The sequence below is a fragment of the Amblyomma mixtum genome, chromosome 1 (assembly GCF_055824585.1).
Source record: "Amblyomma mixtum isolate Tamu chromosome 1, ASM5582458v1, whole genome shotgun sequence".
NCBI lineage: Eukaryota > Metazoa > Arthropoda > Arachnida > Ixodida > Ixodidae > Amblyomma > Amblyomma mixtum.
In genome coordinates this window covers 179,651,178-179,673,136 of record NC_143012.1, presented here as the reverse complement: position 1 = coordinate 179,673,136, position 21,959 = coordinate 179,651,178, and positions in this window count along the sequence as shown.

Genomic DNA, 21,959 nt, shown 5'->3' with positions numbered 1-21,959 from the left:
AAAGCGGAAGATTTGACAGCCGTCGCCGTAGCTCAGCGGTAGAGAACCGGACGCGTAATTCGGAGGTCGTGGGTTCGGATCCCACCGGCGGCCTGTGGTTGTTTTTTCTTCTGCTTTTCTAATCAATTAGCTTTAAGCGATAACATATCCAGTAATATTCTAAATTGAACAACAACACAAAATAAATAAGTAAATTTAAAAAATCTCCGGTGCTCCTTAGTTTCTGTGGCTGTTGGCTTCTTTCATATTTACAACGAGCCCCTCTGGTATATATATATATATATATATATATATATATATATATATATATATATATATATATATATATATATATATATATATATATATATATATATATATATATATATATATATATATATATATATATATATAATTGAACAACAACACAAAATAAATAAATAAATTTAAAAAATCTCCGGTGCTCCTTAGTTTCTGTGGCTGTTGGCTTCTTTCATATTTACAACGAGCCCCTCTGGTATATATATATATATATATATATATATATATATATATATATATATATATATATATAGAAGAAGGGGTCACAACCTTGCAATTATCTTAATTTAATACCGACAGTTTCGGACGGAGGACCGTCCTTCCTCAGGGTATACACAAGAATGGACACAGTTTCTCATTTTCTACGCAGCGTGCGCAAAGGGTGAGGTGAAACCACTCTCTCTCCCGTTAGTGGAAAGGGACGCAAAGTCAGTATAAGCCGCAAGTGCTCCAGTCCATTTAGGGGGAAGAGGGTGACGGTTGCGAAGGACAGGGAAGGGGGAAAAACATATATGCACAAAAATATAAAAATAAAGGAAGCAAAAGTAACATTAAAAAATAAAAATAAATATAGGAAGGCACCGGCGGAGGCTTGGGTAACAAAGCTATAGAAATAGATAGGGAGGGAACTAGTTGCTTCTCAGAAGGAATGTTTCGAGAGAAGCTCCCTTCGGTGTGGGTGGTGAACCCAGCAGAATTAACACAAACAATATTCTAACAAGGAAAGTACAAAGCAAAACCACAAATAAAACAAAAAAAGAAACACAAAAAGAAGAAAGAAACAAGCGCACGCATGCATGTGTACAGTGTATAACATCACAGAACGGACCGCTCCCCAGCGGTGCAGGTGTTTTGGACCGTTGTAACGTGAGTTACGAGTCAGCCACAACATTTAGAGCTGTTTAAGACAAGCCCGTTATCGCCACGGCGGAAGCGCGGCGTCGCGGTCGAGGGAGGCAGGGCGGCCGGCCAGACGCCGTGCGGGAACCCGATCCCGCAGCCGAGTGCCGCGGCGTCCGACCCACAGTAGGCCATTCCCTTCGTGCTTTTCGTCGCGAAGGCATTCGAGTACAGACTGGTTTTTCAAAAGAGGGGGCCGAAAGGACGGGTGAGAAGGAACCTAAAGAGTAAATACGTTCAGAAAAAAAATTAAGAAAAGTAAGAATGGGGACGTGGGACCCCGCAGAGTGCAGGCTTCATGGAAGAGGAGGGATTCCAGACGTTCAAATTGTTCTAGCTAGTTAGGCTTTTGAGGAAGGTAAAATTGCCCAAGTTTTCATTAATTCCATGTGTTAGTGTCCGAAATTTGTGTATGAAATACGACTCTCTTTGTTCTCTTTGGCGACTTGTTTGGAAACCCGATTGGAGAAGGATGACGTGAATGTTTTCGAATGCATGCTGGGGCAGGCACAGGTGCTTAGAAAAAGGAAGATTTGGCAGCGCGTGAGTATGGGCCTTGTGGTTGTTAAAACGCAACCTGAACGGTGTTTCCGTTTGACCGATGTATTCCATGCCACACACACTGCAGTGTAGCATATACACTACGTTCGCGCTGTCGCAATTCAGGGTTTCCCTAATCCTGAAGGTGAAATCGGAGAATGTTCCTTTAGCGATGGTTGTAGTCTGCATATGACTGCAAACCTTGCAACGTGGCTTACGGCACGGTTGACATCTAGGACTCGGGTTGGAGTTGGGCGTTGTTTTGGACTTAACTAAAATGTCCCTCAGGTTCCTACTGCGCCGGTATACTGCTCTTGGTGGTTGTTTAAAAATGAGAGACAAGTGACTGCTTTGCTGGATAATATTAAAATGTTTTGATAGGATACTATTAACACGTGGAATGTTAGATGAATGCGTGAGAATAAGGTTGCTTGGCCTTTCACTATCCCGCGATTGTGGGGAATTTATTATTTTATTCCTGTCTAAACCACGAGCTTTCAGGATAGCGTCATCGACGATGGACGCTGGATATTCCTTAAGTAAAAGATTTGTTTTTAGCTGTTCAGCGTGGTGGTCAAAGTCTTCGAGCTCAGAGCAAATCCGTCGGTATCTGTGAGCCTGTGAGTAGGGTATGCCAGTCTTGCAGTGCCGTGGGTGGCTGCTCTTAAAATGTAGGTACTGCTGGCGGTCAGTGGGTTTTTTGTAGAGGGTTGTCCTAAGCACGCTGCCTTTTTTCTCTATTTGAACGTCCAAAAAGTTTATAAATTTTGTGGAGATGCTGTGGGTGAACGATATGGAAGGATGAAATGCGTTATACCTCGCTATGAATGCCAAGAGGCTGGCTTCGTCGTGCGGCCAAATGAAAAAAATATCGTCCAGGAAACGTTTATAAAGGAGTGGTTTCAAGGACTGAGTGTCAAGGAATTCTGTTTCCAGTGCTGCCATGAATAAGTTAGCGTAGGCCGGAGCCATCTTTGTTCCCATCGCCGTGCCGTTGACCTGAAGATAGTGTCTTCCCTCAAATTCAAAGTTGTTGTAGTTCAGTACTAAGCCTAGGATTGCAGAAAGAGTTTCCTCATCAAGATGAACGGGGGGATCTGTCCTTAAGTATGCATCCACTGTCGCGCGTATGCCGTCTGGGTGGGGGATATTTGTATATAAAGATGTCACATCCATTGTAACCAAGAAGCTTCGGTTGGGAATTTTGAGGTTAGATATCACTCTGAGAAAGTGATTTGTGTCCTTAATGTAGGCCGGGATAGTTGGTATAATGTCCTTCAAAAGGAAGTCGAGGACGCTAGATATTTTTTCGGTGAGTGTGCCGTTGCTTGACACAATGGGACGGCCCGGACGGTTGGGTTTGTGTATTTTCGGGAGTAGGTAGAACCGTCCAGGGACTGGTCTGACTGGAGTCATTGCTTTAAGAATTTCCCCGGATATCTTTTGATCTTGATGAAGTGATTTTAACTTATTGTTAATTTCGATTTCGAATTGACCTGTGGGATCACTGGTTAGCTCCGTGTAAAATTGTTCGTTTTCCAATTGCCGGAAACCTTCTGTTATGTATTCGGACTTGTCCATAACAACAACAGCACCGCCTTTGTCCGCCGGCTTGATGACAATGTCAGATCGCTGATTTAAAGAGTCGAGGGCTCGCCGTTCCTCGGATGAGAGGTTGTTCGGGACTTTTTTTGATTTTGATTTTGAATATGAGGCGATGATATCCTTTTGAACGGCGGCGATGTACATATCTAGATGTTTATCTCTGTGTTCGTTTGGAGTCCATGATTGGTTTGATGTCCCGGGTATGTTGATTTCACGGTTGCTTTCGCGGTTTCGGAAGTACTCGCGCAGACGTAGATTCCTTGCAAAGTTATCCAGATCCTGATATAATTGGAATTCGTTGAATTTTCCCGTTGTCGGGCAGAAAGTTAAACCCTTGGAGAGCAACTTTCGTTCCGAAGGAGAGAGTGGATGGCTCGATACGTTCACAACGTTGTCAGCCTCGATGGAAGACCGGCTAGTATTAGGTTGCTCAGGGCCTAGCGTGCTTTTAGTAGAAGGCGGGATTGGTGAACGTGGCGCCGGGGTAACACCGTCTCGCCGGAGTTTGCTAAGTTTCTGCATATTTGTGTCTTTTTTCTTTCGTTCTTCGAATTCTTTTAGCTGAGTTATTTCTCTCGGCGTAAGGTCCGGTTCACGGCGTAAGGATTGTTCGACATGCTCGAATTCGAGAGCTTTTCGTTGGCTGTGCCGTATAATTAGGTCCACAAGACGTAATGAACTGTCATGTAGAATCTGTTTCCATTCCGCGTCCTCATCTGCGTTAAGGGTTGTCATCGCCGGGGTAAGCTGCAGTCGCAAACCTTTTGGTATGGCTTCCGATTCTGAATAGCTAGTTAGAGTGGTCGCGTGGGATTCATATCTAATTCGTTTTTCGATAGTTTTCCGGATTTTTAGAAATGACGGTGAGTGAGTTTCTTCTTTCTTCGAGAGGGAGCTTCTCTCGAAACATTCCTTCTGAGAAGCAACTAGTTCCCTCCCTATCTATTTCTATAGCTTTGTTACCCAAGCCTCCGCCGTTGCCTTCCTATATTTATTTTTATTTTTTAATGTTACTTTTGCTTCCTTTATTTTTATATTTTTGTGCATATATGTTTTTCCCCCTTCCCTGTCCTTCGCAACCGTCACCCTCTTCCCCCTAAATGGACTGGAGCACTTGCGGCTTATACTGACTTTGCGTCCCTTTCCACTAACGGGAGAGAGAGTGGTTTCACCTCACCCTTTGCGCACGCTGCGTAGAAAATGAGAAACTGTGTCCATTCTTGTGTATACCCTGAGGAAGGACGGTCCTCCGTCCGAAACTGTCGGTATTAAATTAAGATAATTGCAAGGTTGTGACCCCTTCTTCTACAAGTCTTCCTGGCCCATTGAACGACAAGACCTCCTGCAACTACTATATATATATATATATATATATATGAAGGACCATCACTTTTGCGCGACGGCAGCTGATAGATGGCACCAGCTGAGCGAGTGTATAAATGTCCCCTTCCCGTAATAAAATATCAATTGCAAGCCTAGCGTGTGCCCCGTCGCTTATTTATGCGTCCGTGTCTCTTTAGCGCTAGTTACCATGTCAGAAGCCTTGCTACTGTATGCCAAATGAGTAGGTTCGTTATTTGAAAGGAAACTAAAGCTATTAAAGAGGAGATTTTTAAAAATAAAAAGGAAATAAAACGAAAACAACGCTTTCGCATTCAAAGCACGTAACTTCGTAAGTGTCCCCAGTAATCTCTTTCTCTGTAAACAAACCCGGCATTTAATGACCACAGCGGCTGCCCAAACGCTTGCGAAGGAAGAACTTGCGGAATCTTCGGCGCTGGGTTTGAATTGACGCCGGTGCATACATACGCGACAGCGTTGTGCCCCTCTTTTTCCGGCTTCCGTTATACCTGCTACCATCCGTTACCATCGAGTGATTATTTCAAGTCACCAGACATTCGAGCTGAGAGGCGGTAGCGGGGCTGCATGCAGAAGAGCCTGTAATCTTCTGCTGTGCAAATCACCACTGTCACCAATATGCACTGGATGGTGGGAGATCGATTCCCGCTTCCGCGAAGAACGCGAACAGCGGCTGCAGCCTTGCAGGTCACATTCTCACTTTAAGCGGCCTTCATACGCTGCGAGTTAATTTTTTTTATTCTCAGCGGCCTGAGTATTGGTGTGTAAGCACTATGGGTACCAGCTCCTAGCAAGATGGTCCATTGTTTGTTCCGTTGCCTGTTCGCCTAGCGCGAGCGCTCAGTCCCGCGGCACTGCCTGCTCTTTTATTGCGAAAGCAATACTACGCTCATAAACGGCCTTTGCGCAGCGGCGGCCGGTAGCCACGTTTGACCTTTAGAAAGACCTCTGACGTCATACCAGGGTGAGAGTTGGGCTACCAAGTCGAGTCGTCGCGCAGCGGCGGCCGGTAGCCACGCGTGACATTTAGAATGACCTATGACGTCATGCCATGCCTAGTGACGTCATAGCGTGATGTCATATAAGGGTGAGAGATGGGCTACCGAGTCGGCCGTTGCGCAGCCGCGGCAGGTATCCACGCGTGACATTTAGAATTACCTCTGACGTCATGCCATGCCTAGTGACGTCATAGCGTGACGTCATACCAGGGTGAGAGATGGGCTACCAAGTCGAGTCGTCGCGCAGCGGCGGCCGGTAGCCACGCGTGACCTGTAGACGCGGCGCACTGCGTTCCTTCTTTAGGCGCAGCGCGCCGCGTTCCTTGAGGCGCTGCGCTCGCTTTCGCAACCTACCAGGCTTAACCAACGCTAATCCCCCGCCAATTTTTTCGTCATCTACGCGGCACTAATCCGGTTGTTGTGACCGGAGCAAAATCGTCTCTTGAGTGTTCCGAGCTACGCATTTCCATTCTTGAAATTTCCATTAGCATTTCCATTAGCTTGAAAAAAAAAAGTGTGATTCTAGTTCTAGCTCTGGACAAATGTGCAGTGAAGAAATAAACAGAGGGAAGGTTTTTGCGTTTTAGGTTTTATGGGGGTTTAACGTCCCAAAGCGACTCAGGCTATATGAGGGACGCCGTAGTGAAGGGCTCCGGAAATATCGACAACCAGGGGTCCTTTAACGTGAACTGACATCGCACAGTACACGGGCCTCTAGAATTTCGCCTCAATCGAAATTCGACCGCTGCGGCCGGGGTCGAACCCGCGTCTTTCGGGTCAGCAGCCGAGCACCATAACCCCCGAGCCACCGCGGCGGCTAAACAGAGGGAAGTATAGCCATACTGACTGCCCAACAAGGGACATAAAACGATGCAAAAGGAAGAGAACTCTGCAAAGGGAACCATTTCAAATCAAACCACGTGTTGACACAGTACATAAGCATTGTTTTAACTGTGGCTTGCGATACTGTGCGCAGCTCAATGCATCCCCTTTAAAAAAAGGAATTTATGGTTATTTGACGCCGCTCAATTTTCATTTCCACTGTGTGGAAATGAAAATTTTCATTTCCCGTAGATGTGAAACGTGACGACCATCGTCGCGTCATCCTTTTACGAAGTTTTCCCGTTTCTAATATTGGTCTGTCTGAAAAAAAAAAAAAAACGTTTATTTGCCGATACTCTCTTTTCCTTCAATGTCTCCTGATGTCTTCAGTGTTACGTAACTTATATAAGTTTCGTACTTGCTCCATAATTTTTTTTGTTCCAAAAAAGACAGCAGTGCGTAAATGGTGAGAAAAATGCTAAGAGCGATTACGACTCTTCCTAATGTAAAACTTGAGCCAAGCTCTGCCAGTGCCTCAGGGTATTTAGGCTCATTGTTTTGCTTTGCTGGCTCGCCGGCATGTCCGACGACGGCATTAGTTCGATAGCAATATTAGTTGAAGAAGACGACGATTTGCAATGCACTGCGCGCGAGTGTGCTGCAGTTGAACACGAGGTGTGGTCGGTGGCTTCAGAAAAAGGCCATTTTCGTTGGCCATCTGTGAACTACGGCCTCTGTGATGTTCCTGAAACATTTCAGCATTGCTTCATTAATTGCAAGAGCGCAATTCTGTTCTGGGATATCTTGCAACGGGGCCTGAAAAAGCGAATTTACTTGACTGCCATTCGGTACCTCAGCGCAGTGTACTATGTTGATGAACCTGTTATGTGCATTTTCTGATTGGACAAAATATAATATGGAAAACTAGAATGATTGACCGGCGCTGTGAATCAGCTGTTACTACAAAATTTCATTTCTGCCAAATGACTGTTCAACTGAGGGAAGTGTGTGAACAAAACGACTTTGAACCGGAGTGGCGCTCTCTCTTTGTGATATGCTCAGCCTTATCTCCATTCTAGTGCTCTGTTTGCTCAGTTTTTGAGATGTCTTTCGTGGCATTTCCTGAAACCTTTGTAAATAGTTCGTGTAAATATAACATACTTTCAGTGTAATAAATACCTTGTTAGCGGCGATGCGCTGTATATCCTTGCCGGCCTTTTAGTTCTGTTTTGTTTTTATCAAGTTTGTGCCATATAGCGCCTATCTAGGTGCTCTGTAAATAGTTTTCTTTTTGTGTGTATACACACACCCACATATGTAAATATATACGTATAACTTTTCTGTACATAACCATGTAAAATAAATACGATGAAAGAAAAAAAAAGCGGCGATAGCCTGGTGTCCTCGTGCAGTAGGTAGCGAAGCTGATGTGTTCGAGGCGCCGCGGGTTCGAATCCCAGCCGCGGCATTGTTATTTTTTATTTATTTACTTTTCATTTATGGTTTCGCTCGTTTACAGAAATGGTGGCGATACGGCTGAACCCACGAATGGGAGCTTAATTAAGAGCTGCGCTCTAAAATGTTGCCAGCCGTGTTTTTAATGTTGTTAATTGGAAGGGTGAGAGAAATGTTTAATTCTGGACTCCGTTTTAGTGACTACCTTCCTCCCAGTTATTGGAACCCCGGCATTAAGTAGGACACAGCGGTGGAGCATCGAATGCGCTGCATGGTAAACTTTACTGCCGCTCAGGTGTTTCAAGCTTCGATAGCAGACGCCGTGGCTAGCAACATATTTTCCTTCCGTTTTTATTTTGTTTTCAATAAAGCGCTAATAATAATAGCACCGCCGCTGCGACGTGCCGCTTCACAACAGAAACAGCAATATTAATTTTCCAGTAGTGAATTTGATCGCTGCAGTCATCATACTTGGAGCACGCTATATGCATTGCCAATAATGGGGAACTGCAAGCAACGTGTCGCTACGACTAGTACTTTCTGAAATGAAGAAGCACGCTTCGGGATTTGCACGCTATAGCCCGAGCGCTTGATCATGATCTCCAGGGTGAACTCCTGTGAACTGCAAACGAACAGGTGGAAAGTTCATCTGCAACGCGGAGAAAAGAACTCGCTTGATTAAAACAGCACTTCTGAGCAACGCGTAGACCACTGCTCCACGAACGGCTGAGAGTCTACCACTGCCCTTAGCTTTCGTAGGAAGAACAGTAATATGCGCTTGTAGCGTTGAAGTATTCAGAGAGTTGCACTGTGACGCAGACGATAAAAAGAATCTGTAGACACACTTAAGACTGCTTACGTGTGAGAATGTCAAAGCATTGAAGTACTGAGTCATGCTACGCTGCAGAATGAATGTGTCTCATGACTATAACTACGAGGCATTACTGTGCATATTTTTACAAACTCAGTACACATTACATTACATCACCTGTAAAGTGTTGAGTTATGCTATGTTGCAGACTGACTATGAATCATGAATCAAGACTATCATACGTTAAGTTTCGTCATTTGTGACTACAGATTTTTGATTAGTTTATGGTTTATGAAGGTTTAGCTTTCCGAATAGACTCAGGCTATGAGGGACGCGTAGTGAAGGGCTCCGGAAATTTCGACAACCTGGGGTTCTTCAACGTGCACTGACATTGCACAGTACACAAGTCTCTAGCATTTCGTTTCTATTAAAATTCGACTGCCGCGGCCGGGATCGAACCCGCGTCTTTCGGGTCAGCAGACGAGCGCCATAACCACTGAGCCACCGGGCGGCTTAAATTTCTTTTAGCGGAGTTGTGGCTAATGGGACATATAATGCTCTTGCATGAACAATGCTATGTGTTAACTAACTTTGTCCAATGGCCACAAAATATGTATCCCATCTTAAGAAGCTCATCTACTTCAAAAGGATGTGTATCGGGGTAGACTTTATCACCAAAGCAGTCACCGAAAAATGACGCAGACGCCGATAATTTCTGTGGCGAGGTTCGTGTATCGCAGCGTTTGGAAATGACGCCATGCATTGTGTGATGACGCACGAATACCGGCACGTCGCCGTCTTACGTGGTACGCGTACAAAGGTTCGATCCGTCTACCAAACTACAAGGTCCGAATGTTATTTTTTAATTAAGATCGTCGGCCACTTTTTTTTTTTAAGTCATTGTGAACCATTTTGAAGCAGTAAGAAGCTGATGTACAATTTGAAACAGGGAATTTTGGTTTTCTCTGCACAATTTTCGGTTTTCTGTTTATGTCTACGTGTCCGCGTAGTAGAGACACACTTTGTATGCGCATCATACTCCTTTCCTTCACCTGCTAAAACGAAGGCAGTCAGTAGTATTACATTATTTACTCATTGGAATGCTAGCTCGACTCCGAAAGTTCATGAACTCAACGAATATAGGCTGTTTTCATTTATTTATAGAAGGTAGCAAATTTTGCAGCATTCGAAGCAGTCCCCTCTTTGAAGGCCATGCCATGAACGAAACGCTTCCTAGACCGCTCCTTTCGTAACACAGCGCAGATTCTCTATTGGATTTTCCTTAACATCCTCCGCCCTCATTTTTACGCATGAGCGCCTTTTTATGACGTCTGCCTAAAGGGGCCCACACCTCGCACGCACCCGTCGTACTTAGAAAACAAGGAAAGCTCACAGCTGATGACTTTAGAAAACTGACCGCTGCGGTTCTTATTTTACTGCCATGCAAAGGCTATGATTCAGTGAAAGAGCATTTCCCGTGGTTTTACACCTACTCCCCCAAAACACACACGCACAAGCACAATGGCACAAATATACTGGGTGTTTTTTAATTTTTTTTTTTTAAACGGTCAAAAATATTTGGAAACAGGGTTTCCGAGGTGCTATGCCTTTTGCGGCATAGCAATACCAGGGTTGGCGGATGTCATAAACTGGGCAAATCATGCTAATATAGTGATTAACTAGATTATTCCAGTTAACTCTTTAATTATCACAGGTAGGCACCTGATTACTATTAGAGCTTTGAAGCCGGCCCTAAGTAATAGCCATATTAGTTTTTAGAATTGCTGCAACGCGACTACCCTGTTCTCTGTGGCTCGACTAATTTGGGCCACTTCTCGCGCCATTCGAACACCGCGCTTTGTATATATATATATATATATATATATATATATATATATATATATATATATATATATATATATATATTTATATATATATATATGAGAGACGCCAACAGCCACAGAAACCAAGGGGCACAGGGGAGTTTTTAATTTATTTACCCTGTGGTGCCGATCAATTCCGAATACCACTGAATATGTTATCGCTTAAAGCCAATTGACCAGAAAAGCAGAAGAAAAAACAACCACATGCCGCCGGTGGGATCCGATCGGATCCCACCGGCGGCATGTGGTTTTTTCTTCTGCTTTTCTGGTCAATTGGCTTTAAGCGATAACATATTCAGTGGTATTCGGAATTGATCGGCACCACAGGGTAAATAAATTAAAAACTCCCCTGTGCCCCTTGGTTTCTGTGGCTGTTGGCGTCTCTCATATTTATGGCGAGCCCCTCATTCCCTTACCCTTATATATATATATATATATATAATTATATATATATATATATATATATATATATATATATATATATGCTGAGCGTGTGAATATCCCCGTCCCGTAATAAAATATCAATTGCAAGCCTAGCGTGTGCCCCGTCGCTTATTTATGCGTCCGTGTCTCTTTAGCGCTAGCTACCATTTCAGAAGCCTTGCGACTGTATGCCAAATGAGTAGGTTCGTCATTTGAAAGGAAACTAAAGCTATTAAAGAGGAGATTTTTAAAAATGAATTAAACGAAAACAACGCTTTCGCATTCAAAGCACGTAACTAGTCGTAAGTTTCCCCAGTAATCTCTTTCTTTGTAAATAAACCCGGCATTTAATGACCACAGCGGCTGCCCAAACGCTTGCGAAGGAAGAACTTGCGGAATCTTCGGCGCTGGGTTTGAATTGACGCCGGTGCATACATACGCGACAGCGTTTGTGCCCCTCTTTTTCCGGCTTCCGTTATACCTGCTACCATCCGTTACCATCGAGTGATTATTTCAAGTCACCAGACATTCGAGCTGAGAGGCGGTAGCGGGGCTGCATGCAGAAGAGCCTGTAATCTTCTGCTGTGCAAATCACCACTGTCACCTACATGCACTGGATGGTGGGAGATCGATTCCCGCTTCTGCGAAGAACGCGAACAGCGGCTGCAGCCTTGCAGGCCACATTCTCACTGTAAGCGGCCTTCATACGCTGCGAGTGAATTTTTTTTTATTCTCAGCGGCCTGAGTATTGGTGTCTAAGCACTATGGGTACCAACTCCTAGCAAGATGGTCCGTTTGTTCCGTTGTCTGTTCGCCTAGTGCGAGCGCTATGTCCCGCGGCACTGCCTGCTCTTTTATTGCGAAAGCAATACTACGCTCATAAATGGTCTTTCGCGTAGCGGCGGCCGGTAGCCACGTTTGACCTTTATATTGACCTCTGACGACATACCAAGGTGAGAGATGGGCTGCCAAGACGAGTCGTCGCGCAGCGGCGGCCGGTAGCCACGTTTGACCTTTAGAAAGACCTCTGACGTCATACCAGGGTGAGAGATGGGCTACCAAGTCGAGTCGTCGCGCAGCGGTGGCCGGTAGCCACGAGTGACATTTAGAATGACCTATGACGTCATGCCATGCCTAGTGAAGTCATAGCGTGATGTCATATAAGGGTGAGAGATGGGCTACCGAGTCGGCCGTTGCGCAGCCGCGGCAGGTATCCACGCGTGACATTTAGAATTACCTCTGACGTCATGCCATGCCAAGTGACGTCATAGCGTGACGTCATACCAGGGCGAGAAATGGGCTACGAAGTCGAGTCGTCGCGCAGCGGCGGCCGGTAGCCACGCGTGACCTTTAGGCGCGGCGCACTGCGTTCGTTCTTTAGGCGCAGCGCGCCGCGTTCCTTGAGGCGCTGCGCTCGCTTTCGCAACCTACCAGGCTTAACCAACGCTAATCCCCCGCCAATTTTTTCGTCATCTACGCGGCACTAATCCGGTTGTTGTGACCGGAGCAAAATCGTCTCTTGAGTGTTCCCAGCTGCGCATTTCCATTCCGTCAACGATACAGCGCACCAACTCTTTGTCTTGTCGTCTGGCTGTTCTGAAAGCTTCTTAATTAGCTATTGTTGCTCCAAATCCGCTCATGATGTAACCTCTATACAAGGTAACACACACTGAGACGGAAAATGGTAAATTATTTGGGAAGTGCGGTAACTGCTGGTTGAAATAAAAAGAGGAGTAAACTTCGCTTGTATGAGTGGCTTACACAGCGATTTTCCCTCGCATCTCAAACTGCGATCTAAAAGTAATAACACCCCCCCCCCCCCCCCCCCCGGGGAAAATGACAAATGGTTTGCACGGCGTAAATACTGAAGAAAAAAACCGATAAAGTGTCCAAGTAAAAGCAGAATTCCAAGTGCTATCTTACGCCTTCTAAAGCAGTGCGCTAATCATTGCGCCACAGAAGCTTTTTTCTTCTTTTGTCGCGCTTGTTGCTCATGTATGTTGATTTGCTGTTTTTTCTTAATCAGTGGTAGTTATATATACCTTTAATAAGTGTTAAAAGGCTTGAAACTCCTACTTCTGAAAGCAGAAGTTCAGTAACATAAATGCCTGCGCGGTCTCCGGTTGCAGCTAAGCGCCAGATTGAATTTTGTGGCATGCAGTCCGGGATGAGAAGAAAACGAAGACGGTAGTGAGGCGCTTGCTCGAACGCTGATGTTGGCGCAACGTTGCATTCACCGTTGTTGGGATCTTCTGTTTACCCGTCCTTTAAATGTGGCTTCCTGGTGCTGCATCACTGAGGGCGATCAAGAGGACTTTTAACACTACGAGCAGTTTTTGCGTGCTCAGGCCAACGATCTGTGGCGGCAGTCCGAAACCCCAAGACAGCTGATACCCCGAGCTCTTGACAGGTGGGGCGCCTCATTCATTTCTACCGCGAGCATTTCTTCTCACATTTTGCTCGCGAAGCCGCAGATAGTTTCAGACAGTGAGAGTCGTATTAAGCAGGATAAGACCCCGAGCACATCCCTGTTGACTACTCACAAGAGAAATATGCATACCCAGGACTTCAAGGGCAGGAATGTCATTTCTCGTTCCGTGAAGCCTCTTTGCTCAAACATTTTCAGAGCTCGTCGCTTGCACCCCGCGGGAAAACCTGCTCCTCCCTCAGTTCGTGTTTCAGCTGGTGTTCCAGGTGCCCTTGGCGGAAGCTTAAGTACAGCGGCTAAGCCCTGGCACAGCATGCAATAAATTTCCAAGCCTTCCTCAAAACTAATGCTCTCTTTGGTGCGTCGCAATTGCAGCTTTACTCTGAACTCTTCTCCGAAATCATGGACAGCGGTGAAGGATTGGGCGATGACCATTCGCCCCGAGCCGCCTCCCCACCGCGCAAGGACCACGTCGCACTCGCTGAACCACCGCCAATGCTGGACGCAGCCGCCTCCATTGAAAGTGGAGACAGCGAGCTGGGTTGCAGCCATGACATCCTGCAGACAGCTGAGACCTCTTGGTCTACAGTTGACAAGAGTGACGGCAGCGACCGTCACTTGGCCGTCAGTGGTAGCAACGAGCTCGGGGAGAAACTGGCTGAAAGAAAGGAAAACGTCCAGGGACGTCTGTGCACCGACCACAAAGAGAGTGGAGAAATGAAGCACAACCTTGACCCGGTATGCAAAGAGAATACGCGGTGTGGCCAGGATAGAGTGAAGCTGCGTCGGCAGAGGGAAGAGGCTTACGAGTGGGCGCGGCGCCTTGAGGAGCACATCGACTTGTTGTAGTTGGGGGGAGAGCTGCTGCGCAAAGAACTGCTGCTGAAGGGGGAGGAGCTGCGATCGCTGGACGAAAGGTTTCACCGCTCTCTTAAGCCCTCGGAGAAGACCTACTTGGCTGCCATGGACGAGACAATCAGGATGAACGCCATGCTGCAGAATGCCCACCAGACCCTAGAAGCAGAGGTCGAAGTGGTGTCTGGCTGCCCCGCGCTCATGCAGCTGCTGTGCAGCCTTCGTGCAGGGCTTGAAGTCACGTCTCTTCCCCCCTGTCCATCCCTGGCGGCAGACTCGCCAGACTTAACAGTGGCTTCTAGCATCATTGCTTCAATGCTGTCATGTGTTTTGGGAGCGAAAGCGAGCCAATGGGCCACGGTTTTCATCCAGCCACCATTCGGATGAGTCTCGCCAGCCGCTTGCGCAGCGCCTTAAGCTTACTGCTGTTCCTGTCAGCTGAAACTTGTGGCCACGAATAAAGCCCCTTGCACACTAGCAGAGAACTCCCGTCTGAAATGTTTTCCTTTATAAGCCACTGTCAACACTTGTCAACAGTTTGTAGATGCTTGTTTTATATCTATATTTTTCAATCCTGAAGCGTAAATGCTTTGACCCTTTGTTGCGCTTGGCAGAAGCTTGAGGTAGGCCGCATCTTTGGACAAGCAGTAGATAGCTCATGCGCATAAGACATCGTATCATTGTGATATGATTGCACCACAGAAGCAACGAGAATCTGCCTTGTTAATCGCGCACTTATCCGTTCTCAGAAGTATTCCATATCCCGCTGGGTGGCGGCGCAGCTGAGTTCGGTGTGTACCGATTAACGGCTCGGAAACACGCGCCGCAGCTGGCCTAGGGCGAACGCTCCGTTCCGCGGCGCTGCCCGCTCATCGCAGTCTTCTATACGTGGCACAAATCCGTGCTTTTACACTGATTCGAATGTAGGAAACTATCTCCGTAGATTTTACGCGTTCGATTCGCCATTGATAAGAGCCTCCAATGTAACCGACAGGAACTGCAGCGCCTAGTTACACGCACGAGAGGTGACAACAAAATGCAAAGGAATTATGTTAGTAGCCGTGTTTATCTTACGGAAACACCAAATGCTCTACAGAGAGGTGAATTTAGCGTGCTTTCCTAGTCTAGCCAATGAAACATGCTCAAAACAAGGATGCGAACAAAAAAAAAGGCTCTCCAGAGACCCCTGTATTTTGTGCTGCAAGCGCCTTACCTGGAGGACGCCATTATGCCCACTATGCCCACTATGCCCACTAGCACCCAACTTCAAACTGCAAATGGTATGGGAACCCGATTTCAGAGCCGTCAGAGCCCAAACCGGTTCGTAGAAAGAGCTAATTATCACGCGTGAGTTTATGATAAAGCATTTTATGCATGGTTAGTGCATCTCCCATATCTGCAAAACCTTGATCGTTAACGTTTTAATTTTAGTCAGCTCTTCTTTTTTAACTGCTTTCGGTTCATTCCGGCGAATAAAACCAACCCAGAACCTGAACTTTTACAGGGGAAGTAACAAAAATATTACTCGCTAACAAAGAAGTAGGAAGAACACTTGTCACAGTAGTGACTAAGCTCTTAAAAATGTATTCACTGGCTGTAACTCCAGCCCACCGTTTCTTCGTTCAAAGAACTTAGAGCAAGAACTAACCAGGCGCTTATGGCCTAGCAAGAACTACATGAAGACTAAGAAGGCGATCGTTTCTTAAATAAAAAATTTGGGGGACTGTTCTTTATTCTGTTTTGTTTCTTGTTTTTGTTTCGTTTTTTTACCACAAGACACACAAGGTTTCCCTTCAACCACGTTGAACGACCATTACTCAGTGCCCGGCTCACGACCTAAGGGGCAGCTCTTCGAGTTCCGGCTCAGTCAATTTTCTTTTCATCACAATTGCTTTACTTTTTTACAGAGGCACTAGGTAATGGTGGTGAACCTTGGGATAACGCCACGACACTGCAGACCAGTGAGGAATTGTGCAGTGACGTCATCACTGTTGTACAGTGCGATCATTGTTGGGTGTTAGAATAATCCATGCGAGGTCATGTGGCTGCGACGGCACAACCTTCTCTACCGATGGGGAATTATCGTCCTCTAAACACTGGGCTTCGCGTCGAACTTGCCGTGTAACAGGATCGTGTTAATAACTTATGTTTCTAGGGAGGGAGTATAATGTATGTCAGCGAATAAAACCGAATGAAACCAGCAACATTGAAAAAGTTGATATGAAGTAATGCTTGGATATCCGCGGCGCTCACCTGGAAGCTCTGAACATATTTCTTTCGGGGCCTACGTACTCAGCATGCACATTTTCAGAGTCCGATTGGTGCGTAGAGTTTGTAAAACTGATGAAGCGCTGAAAATTAAAAAAAAAACACCTCCACCACGACAGTTATTGGGCTGTTCGGCCAACTGTACAATATGATTTCGTTTGTTTTGGCAATTTGTTTGCTTTGATTGTTTTTGTTTGTTTGTTTTGTTTTCGTTTGCTATGGTAAAGCGAATCAGGATATGAGGAACGCCGTGGCGAAGGGCTCCGAATTACTTCGGCCGCCTGGGGTTCTTTAACGTGCACTGACATCGCACAGTAAACAGGACTCTAGCACTTCGCCTCCATCCGAATGAGACCGCCGCGGCCGGGATCGAACCCGCGTTCTTCCGGTTAGCAGCCGAGCACCATAGACCACTGAGCCACCGCGGCAGCTGATGTCGTTACCGGCGGAGCGACAAGGTCCCAGCGACGCCGCGAGCGCCCGAAAGTGGCTCGGTTCGTGCGCCTATAAACTTGCTACGACCGCTAATGGACGCTAATATTTAATGTTCTTGCGTCTTTCCTAACCTACTCTCATTTTTTTTTTCCGTTCCAAGCAAGGCAGATATACCCCGAGGGAAGGCCTCATTATTGTCTGTTGGGAGCGAGGAGCGAGTTGCCTTGCATGCGTTTTCCGCACGCTTCTCGGCTGTTCGCCAATGATCGCCATCACGCACGGTCGATTGGAATGCGTTTGGGATAGCTTGCGACGTTGATGTAAAGCTCCAATAAGGTGGCCTTGCCAGTTGAACAGCCCTTCCGGTTTTTATAGGCAAGGAACTCTGCTGGAAGCCGCCTTCCACATGGCGAGCGGTAGTTTTTACAGCGACACGTGATAAGCGACAATGCTTGCTATGCGGAGGCGACAGCTGCTGAAACGTTCGTTTCTTTACCGGTAAGCCCAAAATGCAGAAAGCAAAGCAGGCTGTCGTGGCTGAGGCCGTAAGACAATTGTTGTCCTTATCGCGTATATGCTCGAGCGGCGGCAAATTGGGCTCTTGGCAGTTCGCGCAAAGGGCATTAACTAGAACGTCCAATCTAAGAAAAGGGGCAGCGCCAAAGCATGCCACCGCAGACGAAGAAAGGAGAAGACACAAGCGCTGTGAAGACACAACATGCTCGAAATTTAAGTTAATTAAAACATAAGTACGAACATTTGGTCGCGCATTTGAGTAAGTGCAGAGGGAGGATGCGTGGCTCGTTTGGGCGAGATTAGGATTCTAGGTAAAAGTGCCGAGAAGACTGCGAGTGTTAGCCTGAAAGCACACTATATTAAGATATATGGCGACACTTGCATAAGCACTCCCTCATTATCACTATTTGCAGCAGAGGTCGAGTTTTTAGAAGCAGCCAACGTTTTAGTTTTTATGTCTTGTTGCTTGCTTGGGCTTGCTGTTATCTTTCTCGATTGTTCGTTCTCCTCCTCTTCACCTCAGTTCCTCGCCTTATTTAACGTGCGCCTTCCTTGAATAAAATTCAGTCGATAGTAAGCGCATGTGTCTTCTCAATTCCTCTCTCAACTCCTTTCTTCGTCTGTGGTCACATGCTTTGGCGCTGCCGCTTTTCTTGGGTTCAAAATGCACCAAATAGCCCAAAAATAAGTTTTATTGGAGCGTCCAAGTAAGGTGTAAATAGTAAAGCGCCGCTAATAGCATGCACAGCCATTCTTAACCGACCACAGGCGTTCTGCATTGTCCTATCACCGCCGCCCAGTTCGTTTTCTTTCTGGGCAGAGGTTCGCCCGGTAAAGAGTTCGGCTTTGGAAGTCAACGAGGAGGTTGAGCGATTACTCCCTCTCTCCCTCACCAAGTTATTGCAACTCCCCCCCCCCCCCCCCCCCCCACAACGTATGCGTTATAGTCGGATACAACTTAAGTCTGCAGTGACCGCCACTCTGAATTCCACCGTGGTGAAAAGTAGTCCGCTGTTGAAGCTTTTCTTGCAACCAAAACGAGACGCTAACTTTCAGACGAAATTATTAGGTCAAGAATTTTGATACTCCTAGCTTGTATGAGAAAGCCAAACATCAAAAAGCTGATTTTGGTTACAGTTGCAATCGGTCAGCGGAGTAATACAGGGCGCCACGGGTCATGGGCCATTATTAAAAATCGCTGTTTAGTGAAGCTATATCCTACTATGTGTTCGGTACGAGGGAGAGATTGAAGAACCCCCCCCCCCCCCCCCCCCCTCTTCCCCCGGAATGCGCCTTCAAAGCGCCAGCGGGCAAGACCTGTCCTTGTACACCGTAAATTCAACAAGCAAAAAAATCATGCGCCAAACCACCGAGTGTACCGCCGCGGTGGCTCAGTGGTTATATGGTGCTCGGCTGCTGACCCGAAAGACGCGGGTTCGATCCCGGCCGCGGTGGTTGAATTTCTTTGGAGGAGAAATTCTAGAGGCCCGTGTGCTGTGCGATGTCAGTGCACGTTAAAGAACCCCTGGTGGTCGAAATTTCCGGAGCCCTCCACTACGGCGTCTCTCATAGCCTGAGTCGCTTTGGGACGTTAAACCCCATAAACCAACCAAACCAACCAAACCACCTAGTGTAAACTGGGTATGTCGTTAGCCATCATTACAAACTTAATCTCACCTTCACTCAGTTCTCTGTGGAATGATTAACACGCAATCATTATTTCAGTTCGCAGAAAGGCTTACTGAACTTAGACTTAACAGCGCACTTGTTCTAGACTTGTTTTTTTTTTTTGCAACGATCGCAGCCTAGTTCACTCAGTTATCATATCTGGTTTTAGCCACCATGAAGTTATTCCGGCAGAATGATCATGTCATTCTATACTTCGATGGAGTGCTCACCCCCTGAAGGTATATTTTTATTAACAAGGTGATTGTATTTTTTTTTCACTCGCGCTTTATGCTCTCTTTCCCAAAATTATATCCCTGAATTCAGCGGTGGGCTTTCCTTCTGCTTGGAATTTTGTATTCAAAACAAAAATTTTATCATTAACCAATGCCTTTGCTACATCAAGTGTAATGTCGGCTAAGCGCAGAGATGACAAGCCGCGGGGACGATAGTGCTCTCTGAATAACGATTAACAATGAATGGCGCTTTCGTGGGTATTGTGTGGCATCCATTACAACACTATTTTCTGACAGTAATGGTTTTAAAAGCGGTTTGAAGACGTGCTGACCACTAAAAATATGAGAATGACCACACACCGCATGAATGAACGAGTTTTTCAATGTCGCACCGGGTCACAAGCGAAGTGCTCATAATAAATTATATCTTCGGAATGCCCGTTGGCATCCGTGCTTAGATGAATCATTGTTCGTGTAATGTTCATTATCTTTGTTCTGGATATTTTTATACGCATGCGTCTCTTTACGGGCGTTGTGCCGCAAGTATGTAGGTCAGATTGTTGCACCAAAATGTGTCGCGGGGTAGATGGGTGTGCAGCAGAGACCAGTAAACGATGAAAATGATTTCATGGTTAAAAAAAAAAAAGCCTTAATAACACTCCTGTGTGGCACTTCAACCGAGGACTGCGTAGTGATTTCCTAAAAGACTTCATTGAGACCCTGAAACTCTGTGCGCTCATAAAATTTCAGATATACAATACGACCCGAAGTGACCTCTGGACGTGCAGAACTACCTTGTATATCCCGAGTGTTATATAGCGTAATTTACGGTATAGCGGAATTCACTTTATACGGTGTCTACCTGGCCTGCAATAACAACCGACATCGTCATGGTGACTCTGTAACAGCGGAAGAGTGCCGTATTTTTCGGTACACCCTGAAAGCGTACGTGTCTTCTGGAACAGGTAGCTTATTGTTAAAGACACACTGAAGAAAACACCTCCCACGTGAGCACGTTGGCGGAGAAGAAACAGGGAAAATTTTATATGACTGTGTATCCAAAAGTTAAATGTGCACATTACTCTTTCCGGCCTCCGCTTCATGTGAGTGTCTGAGGGTGGCACCGGAGGGTACGTCTCTATAAGGATGGCATCGCAGTGGCCATTAACGAAGTGTCGACTATATGTACAGGGTGTCCAAGCTTAGAATCTTCGGAGCACCCGCGGTTTCTACAAGGCCGCAGATCGAAGCGAAATGGGGTACGCACAGAATGACCTGATGCTGATGCTTCCCCTCGTCAGCCACTTCGCTTCGATGCTGAGCCGGTACGGCACCACACTCGCACGTTCAGCCCAAGAGTGGATACTTTGTACGTTGTAGAGAAGACATTTCGTGCTTTGGGCCCTGTCTGGGTGCCGTGGGACAGAATGGCAAACCTCTTTAACTGCCACACTGCGAAGACAAAGCCGTCCCCTCGGCCTGAGAGAAACAACACAGTACAAAAGCCTTTGGCCAAGCAACACTTCTCCAAACCCGGTCTGCAGTCAGACGTCAGTGAGACGCTTTTCCTCAAGTGACGGCGAATATTTCCGCTGAATGGGAAGGGTGCTCGGAGAACATTAGCTATGAGTCCTTACGCCCCAAAACGACTCCAGCATGCGTGATGACGGGCGTTTCCTCCGGTACGCCCAGTTTAAATGGCGGTCGGTAATTCATTAAAGAGGGTGAGACGACAAATTTCGAGGCTGTAGAAAGCGTGTTACGCGTTTCCTCTGCACGTAAAGGTCACCTTTGGTGGACTACTGTGCGCAAGAAACATTTAAAAGCTAGTTTAATCCAGCTCCGAACGCTCTTCAGATTCCCTTTTTCGCCATCGAGACCCGTCGCTTGCGAGATGCTTAATCATGTAAGAACTTGGAACGGCCAGTGAATACGAGTGACGTCACAGGGGAGTAGCGTGACGCATTACGAACGGCGACGCGCGACGTCAGCGGTCGGTGGATTGATCGACAGAAGCCGTCGCTGAAGCAACAGCAACAACGGCCGTGCGAAACCTTCACATCGATTCAACGACGAGCCGAATAGCTGCATTGTCTCTACCCTATCTAAATTACAAATAAGCGAAACGAGCGTCTACATTTCAAACGTTCGCACTTCGTCACCGGCCGTGACACCGGACAGTTTCTCTTTTAGTCGACGCCGTCCCCCTTCCACGATGAATAGGCCTAGCGAGTCCGCACTGTTTGTGCGTGCGATGTCGGCGATTGTGTGGAGCGGATTCACGAGTTTTTAGCGAATGCAAATGACAACAGTGACCAGAAATCCACGAGTGCGTACATCCCAGGACGCATGCACAATGAGCGGGAAGCGGCGAAACTACCCCCCCCCCCCCCCCCCTAAAGAAAAAAAAACTACCATCAGTGCATACTCAAATGATCCAAACACCCAAAACCCAGAAAA